This window comes from Rutidosis leptorrhynchoides, chromosome 7 (genome assembly GCF_046630445.1).
Source record: "Rutidosis leptorrhynchoides isolate AG116_Rl617_1_P2 chromosome 7, CSIRO_AGI_Rlap_v1, whole genome shotgun sequence".
In the NCBI taxonomy this organism is placed as follows: domain Eukaryota; kingdom Viridiplantae; phylum Streptophyta; class Magnoliopsida; order Asterales; family Asteraceae; genus Rutidosis; species Rutidosis leptorrhynchoides.
The window spans coordinates 285,071,314-285,079,403 of record NC_092339.1 but is presented as its reverse complement, the minus strand read 5'-3'; the positions used below and the strand labels follow the sequence as shown (position 1 = coordinate 285,079,403).

The 8,090-nt window shown below is 29.5% G+C and overlaps 1 long non-coding RNA gene across 7 annotated transcripts; it reads left to right on the top strand.

Annotated features, from left to right (window-relative positions):
• Positions 1 to 4,741: 4,741 nt before the first annotated feature.
• On the top strand, positions 4,742 to 7,596 carry LOC139857223 (uncharacterized). Of its 7 annotated transcripts, none has more exons than XR_011762400.1 (6): positions 4,742 to 4,913; positions 5,146 to 5,216; positions 5,480 to 5,570; positions 6,573 to 7,000; positions 7,081 to 7,324; positions 7,414 to 7,596. It is a non-coding gene; the product is annotated as an uncharacterized lncRNA (long non-coding RNA). The 7 variants fall into 7 exon arrangements; XR_011762395.1 differs by having other exon boundaries at positions 5,480 to 5,595; XR_011762398.1 differs by having other exon boundaries at positions 5,480 to 5,595; positions 6,081 to 7,000.
• The last annotated feature ends 494 nt before the right edge of the window (positions 7,597 to 8,090 follow it).

The window sequence follows — 8,090 nt, the reverse complement described above, 5'->3', positions numbered from 1 at the left end:
ACCAAGATACGAATGCATTTTTTCTCGTTGCTCGACCCAGCACCCACATATTTATCATCACAGCCTATTTTATTAAAACCTTCTTAAGTTGTGAGTATCAAAAGGTGTTGTCACTGATAGAAATTCCAACTGAACAACGGTGTTGCAAATCATGGCATATTGTATGTTTTTTTTTTTTTGCAACAATCACTTAGAAACAAAGAGGCTACCACGTCCTAAGACGGCAACCAAACTCCGTGTACTAACTGGTATTTCCGAAGACATCAGCATAAGTAAGTAGAATATTTGCATCATAAACATGTAGTCAGTCACCATGGCTGCAACTAATATGTTGCCTTGCCAAGAGGTGACCGAGGGCACACATACTTCACCATCGCAGATTTAGCAATCTGTCACCATCACAGATTTAGCAATATGTCAAAATGTAACAACAAATAAAATATCATTAAAAAAATGATTAAACTCCCGAATTAGTATTCTCATTCCTATGCACATAATACTCAATACAAAAGTCGATGTATATTACAGTTTACCATGTTAAACATAAAGTAATTTCGAATTAGAAAATGACAAAAGTTTGAAAAAATATGTTAAATATAAGTCCGTTTGTTTAATACGGAGTAGCGTCCATGTAGATTAAAAAATTGAAGTTGAATCTATCAAGGAGACTTATGTTTTCCCAAGTTTCTTTTGGTTAAAGCTAAATTGTTTTTGGTTGAAGCATAAATATCGAGTAAATGACCAGACATAATATACGCTGCTAAATTTTGCCATCGTTCAAATTCTCTATCTGGTACCTCTTCTGTATTCAAACTCGTGGTACTTAATTAGGCCTGAGTGCATGTTTGATGGAACACCAATGCTAACAATCATTTTTTAAGTTGTTGATCCTAATTTGCCCATAGAAAGCTACTAATCAAACAATACTAATTGTAAGAGAAGTTGAGGATACTTAACTTCAAATGTAGTCCACCTATGATTACAGGGTTGTGCTTTAGTAAAGGTAGCAAATTTCACCCATTTTGTGTAAATGGGTCATATTGGCTTATACTTTGAGTCTAACAGGTCAGGTAATTTAAAAATGAGCTTTAGCTAATGTTAGAGTGGGCTAGGTGGAATGGAAATCTCGAATAGTAACAACACCATCACTAATTGAACAGAGATAAACTATAATTTTTTATATCCAAGACAATTAGATCATTCACCAATTACACCATCAGAAACATTAACAGAAATTATAAATTCATTTTTTAGGACGCATTATCAATTCCTTTTCGTACCCTAACCCAATTAGCAAATACATGACATACACAACAACAAACATCCCCACTCAAGTCATACTAATACTATAGAAAGCAGATAACTCCTCGAATAAAGATATCCCAAAGACACAACAAGCAACCAATTAGAGCTAGCATATAATATTACTGTAATTAGTTAGAGCCTGTGTATAGATTAGGTCTCTACGCACTGTCATATATAAATGATAATGGTATAGTGTCACACTAATCATCTATACACTTTATTTATAGAACTCACCTTTTTTAAATATGTTCATAGATCTACACATATAGATACACACAAACATATAATATCATCAAACATCTGACCAAGACACTAAATATGCAAGTGAACAAGTTAAGATAATACTGATTCTGAAGCTAACAAGCTAAAATAAACCAATAAACGAATAAGCATTAATCAACGATTTGCATTTTATCTAAAAGTAAAGGATTACATATCAAGTACAAATAATTCAACCAAAATTAAAATTACCTGGCATGAATAGGCTTCGTTACTTCTAAGATTATCGATCCTCAAAGAAATTCCTAAAAAATTATCGAACGTCACTGAAAACCTTCGAACAAAATAAAGATTCGAAGAGCAGCTATATGATTTCAATTTAGGGTTTTAAAATGCAAGAAAGGGTACCTATAGAGAACAAAATTGGAAAAAAAAATTATATAGAATCGATTTAGACGGTAGGGAGTATCCCTTACATGTGTATTTTGAGATTGAAATAATGATATTGCTCAATGGTTTTGGTTTGGTAGTTGATTTGAAAATAATTGAAAGGTTTAGGAATAAATGCAGGGAGGTTAGAAAAAATTAAGGGATTTGAGAGATTTGGGAACGTGGAAAGGGAGGGAATATCAAATTTCCTAGCGCCATTTTTATTTTATTGTTTTAGCTTCATTCTTTTATTAAATGTCGGAGTGTGCATTAAACGGTTTGACCCACGAAACTGACCAAATCAAAATGATTTAGTTTAAAGGGTTGACTAATTTGGTTTTGATTTGGATTTTTGATCTTACTCGAAGATATTAACGATTTTCGGTTCGGAATTAGTTTGTAAAATAAAAATTTGGTTTCAAACCGAAAAATCGATATTTATATTCAATTTAATATTTAATATTCAATTTAATTTATCTATATTTATATGTTGTAAATGTTACAACCACGTACCATATTTTGGCGTATATTATTCTCATTCAACTTATTCATGGCAGTATCTTCTCGGACTTTACCAACTTTAGATATATTTTTCTTTTATTTTGCATTTTACATATATATTATTTCTTTGATTTGATATTGTTTAGTTCAGTGTTTCTATTATTTCTTTGATTTGATATTGTTTAGTTCAGTGTTTATTTTAAAAGTATAAATTAAAATATATATTTAGAATTGGTTTCCTTCTGTTCAGCTTTTATACATTCTCGTACTTAATTCAAAATAATTAATTAAAATAATTCAAAATTATTTAATTTTAATAATTTAAATAATTATTAATAAGATTTAGTAATAATTAAGTAATATGATTTAATTTTAATTCAAATTATTAGGTTAATGACATCACCCACCATGCTTAAGTTTTTTTCTTTTATTTTTTGATTTATTTTTAACAAAAGAAATAGTCTAATAATGATATCATCATTATAGGATTTTAATATAAACTATAGAAGATTCTCTTTTTATTTTGGTTCGAATTTATATAACAGTTCTATTGGTTATAGCATACACAAAAAACTACTTTAAGCAATCCAATCACTATTGGTACATTGGTATATATATTTGGTATATATATCATTATCATAGAGAATAAATCTCTCTTCCCTCCCTCTTATTATATACTACATAAGTAATATTAGCAAAATATATTATTAAATATTTAAATTTGACTATTAGATGAAAAATTATAAATTAATCCCAGCCATCAGTTTGTATATTCCGGGCGTTGCTACGAGATATGATTTGGCTCTATACCTTAAAAGATTATAATTATAATATACACATGGAAAATTGGTACAAAATTATTATTAAATTCAATGTTAGAAAAATATATATATACTATATATACTTTGTGTTAAATATAAATAAATTATATTTAAAAATAAAAGCATAAAGAAAGTAAAAAGATAAAAACATGAAAAGTAAACTATAAATAAAGGTAAACAATAAAATGAGTGACTATTATCATATACAAATTACCAAGTGTTGTTGCATAGAATTGTTTGTAGCCATGGTAGCTCGTGGTATAGGGCCGCCAGTGTGACCGCACTAGGTATCAACTAACGAGCGCCACCAAACATGAGTCGTAACTAATTTTACAAAAAAAACGCAAATAATTATATTTGAAATTGAGATTTTTTTCTAAAAGAACATTTTGGTTAAATTATATATATAATAAACAAACTCATCTAATTATATCATGTGAATGGCTGAAGCACGTAGTAAGTTCATGAGTTGGTAAGAGAAAAGACCTGAGTTCGAGTCCTCATGCACCTTTTTTTCCTTTATGTTCGCAATTTTTTTCCTCGATTCTCGATCAACATTAGTTTATAAAAGATGTTAAAATATTATACCGCAATGCGCGGGTCATTATGTATATTTGTTTTCCTTAAATAGAGTTAAATAAAACACTATAATGCATTATGGTGTCAGTATTTGATTCCGATAGAAATAAAGAAGAGAAAGAATCGCATGATAATATGAACATTTAAAAAAGACACTTTGTGACGAATGTTATTATTTTGGTGGGAAATCGCTCGAAGAAATAAATGATAACATTCATCATGAGTAATGTTGTATTAGAGCTTATTTGCATCATTATGTTTTCATCTTGTGTGAAGTGTTTTTTTTTTTTTTTTTTTTTTTTTTTTGAAATTTAGCTCTAGTTAGAGTTTACAAAACCCAAAACTCAAAACCCTTAACTCTAAACCGTTTGTGTTAAAAATTCAATCTAAACCCTTATTCTAAACCCTAAACCATAATTTTTAAACCTCAAACCCTAATTTCTAAACCCTAATATGTTACCCCTAAATTTCTAAACCCTAATTGTTAAACCCTAATTTCTAACCAATTAAAAAAACTTTAATTAAAACATTACATATGATAAATGTTATTATTTATTTTTTCGAGCGTTTTTCTGCCAAAATAATAACATTAATCACAAAGTATATTTTTTTAAATTTTCATAATTTCAGGTAATCTTAATGTTTGAAATTCTTTTTCAAAAATAACGAAAAAAAAGTTACTTCCCTCAATCGTATATGTTTTCTTTAATTACTAGACTTTTAATTTTAATGTTCGTGTCAAAAATGTAAAAAAATAAAAAATAAAATAAAAATGTATAAAGTTTTGTCCCTCCTTTCCCTTAAAAAAAACTTTTGATTTAATAGGAATTAGATAGATTATTACTACGTAGATATTTACATGTTAATCCTAAACCCTAACGATTTTTCCCTGTACCATCTTATTCCTCTGCTCTCTCTTGGCCGCTGCTTCCATCATCACCATCAACATCTTCATCATCCATTATCCATCAATTATCCATCAAAACATTCAATTGATTGTAGATTATTGCTTGTGTCGATCTCCTCTTCGCATCTCTACGTTCAGTTTGGCTTTTTAGGGTATGAACTCGAAACCCTAACATTAAATCTCTAATTTTTGATCGTGTAAACATGTTAGTGCTCGAGTCTTTGATGATATAAACATATACACATATATCATCTTTGATTCTATATAAGTGTATATGTGTTGATTTTATATAAATAAACAAATCATATGCCAGGAAGTAAATCGACCATTCTTCTATTATGCTCTCTCTGTATTCTAATACTATAATCTCGTGTATGGTGACAGGAAAATAATAAAATTGCTTCGTGAACTTGCTTGCAAGAGTACATAAATGCTTTAAAGTACTTTTGGTAAAGGCGAGTATATAACTTCTTGTATAATACAAGAGTATAGAGTTTTCATATTGCAGGTGTCAAAATGGTTGGGTGAACTTTTCAATCGCTGTATAAGTAATTATCTTAAAACCTTAGTCACGAATAAATTACAATAGTTGATGGGTAAACTTACAAAGAAAAATGATCATAACATTTTATTAGACAACTCTTTAGGCAACCAACATATGTAACACAAAAGAAAACTAGATTTAAGATATGTTGCGCTTTTAATTTTACTTTGACAGGTGAATTGGAGCATTGGTATGTCACCAATATCATTAGAGTTCCATTGGAATTCTACAGCAGCAGACATCATAATGTCGTTATTTTAATGGGGTACTGACTGTACCGTATCACTCAGGTTTCTACAATTTATTCATTTGGACTATTGTTTGCATTTATTGTTACTAAGGTTAAAATATTAGATGCATTTGGGCCTAATATTGTAGGTGAGAAATAATTTTTGTTCAAGTCTTTCACTTGGAATAAAGTTGCAAACTAGTGTGTCAAACATGATTTAGAAATCTAAACAAAAATTTTAAAATATTTATCATACTTCATGGACTCTTAGAGTAATGGAATATATATGGTTTTTGTTCTTTTATCTCTGTGCAACTTTCTTTAATTGCTAACTAAGAAAACATCCTTCTCATTGAAGTTTTGCACCCAACGTAAATACAATTCCCTTTCTCAGTCTGATCTAATGATATTAGACTTGTGATTCAAGGTTTAGTTAGTTTTAGTGCTGAGTCAACTTGATCAAATAGTTATACTTGGTGTACATCACTCGAATTCATTGTATGTCCTGGGAATTGGTTATCTAATTTATGTTTTCGACATGTGTAGATATGATTAAAGATTAAGAGACCTACTAGACTTAAGTATCTACTTGGACATTAACAAAGATAGATGGAGTGAAGTATCATTTCCCATCACGATTTTGAGTATTTCCTTTTTTTTTAGACCTAATGCTTTGACGTAGCCAACATCCATTTAAGTGCAACAGTCATCACCCACACCCACCTTCATCTGCTTCCGTGCTTCGAGTGACAATATTGATTTGTGTTATTCTGAATTGCAATAGGATGTGTTACACACACGTTGAAATTATGTCTTGAAAACAAGGATGTTGCATAATGTCAAAAAGACGACATACCATATTCACAAATGGTCTTTTTTTACAACTAATTAAAATAGCTTAAATAACAACGGGTCACAGATGGGGCAGAAGTTGCCATGAACTCACATATGACCTCTCGTTTTTTTTTATGTATGACCTCTCATTTGCTTCCCGTTTGTGGTTACTTTAGTATCATTAACTCATATAATACCATGCAGGCTATACATATAACCAACATTGAATGCGAACATATAACAAAACGTTTATCGCCTTGATGTTTGGGACAATCTTCTAGGACATGGGATCTAAAAGGTAAGCCGACAAGTTAATTGAAACTGATAAATTTTTATTATAACTTTTTTCATAAAAAAACTATCTATAAACTTGTATCTACAAGTTACAGGAGAAACCAACAAGATCTTTTTAGTGCAATGGGTTCTTTGTATCGTTGTTTCTATTGAAAGAACTATCTTTATTATGGAACGAGCTTCCAAGTTGTATTCAGCTTTGCTGTACGCTTTCGGACAAGTTATATTTTAGTTTTTTCTTTACCATTTTAATCCTTTGCTATGTTAACTACATGTTATTTAAATGTTAATTTGTATATGGTATGTGAGGATTGATGAAGATAGCTCCACATTTTAAGGTATTTTTTTATTTAACACCTTAATGTGTTTGATATTTACCTTTAACATTCATAACTGCTGCTTGCATACGTATTTCTAGGTTGGAGATGAAGTATTTTTACACAATATACTTTAACCCTAGCGTGAAGGTAGGAAGAGGATGGTTGAGGACCTTGGATCCAACTGAGGTAATTGACAGTGTAGAGATTGGTGATGATTGGTGTGCGGTACATCTTAAACATGTCCTTAAAAAAGGTGTTGATGTGGTTAGGCAATTTGATCCGATTAAGAAAGTCGAAGACGCTACAGGCGTAACTATTGCGTGGCCTTCTACGTTCATATCGGTATGTCTAACATAAATTTGTGATAATATTAATTTTTATTTATAACATGCACTTTTATGCTTATAAATATATGAATTTTTTATTTGCAGGTGGTACCCTTGAATTAATAAATATACGTGTTGATCGAAGACGTTTTTCGTTACTTTTCATTGTTTTTATTTTTTTTTTGTCGAATGTTATTTTAGTATTGATATGTTGGATTATCTATGAATTTTTAATGTTTGGTGTTTTTCAATTTATGAGTACAATTTATTAAAATATGATTATGTTTTATTTTATAATTATTTTTAATAGAAATTATTAATTGGATGTCGAAAATTTGAATTAAATAGAATCCAGGCCCGAATAATCAAACCGATCCAAATACCTGAATCGTAAAAGAACTCGAACCGGACTCGAATATTCGAACCGGATCCGAATATAGAAACCTATTCCGAATTACTATGACTTGAAAAAACTCATTTTGTGGTTTTAATACTATTACTTGATAGGACCCCATATTGTTTAAAAATACAATTCTATTAGGACTTTTTTTTAATGGTACCAACCTTGAAAACATTATATTAGGACTCTGTATTTGGTCCTAAATTAACATCATATTATAAATTAGAACCCATTTTGTGGGTTTAAGGTTTAAGATATATATATATATATATATATATATATATATATATATATATATATATATATATATATTAGGACTTTTTTAGTGGTACTAACCTTAAAAATCATTATATTAGGACCCTATTATGTGGCACTAAAGTAA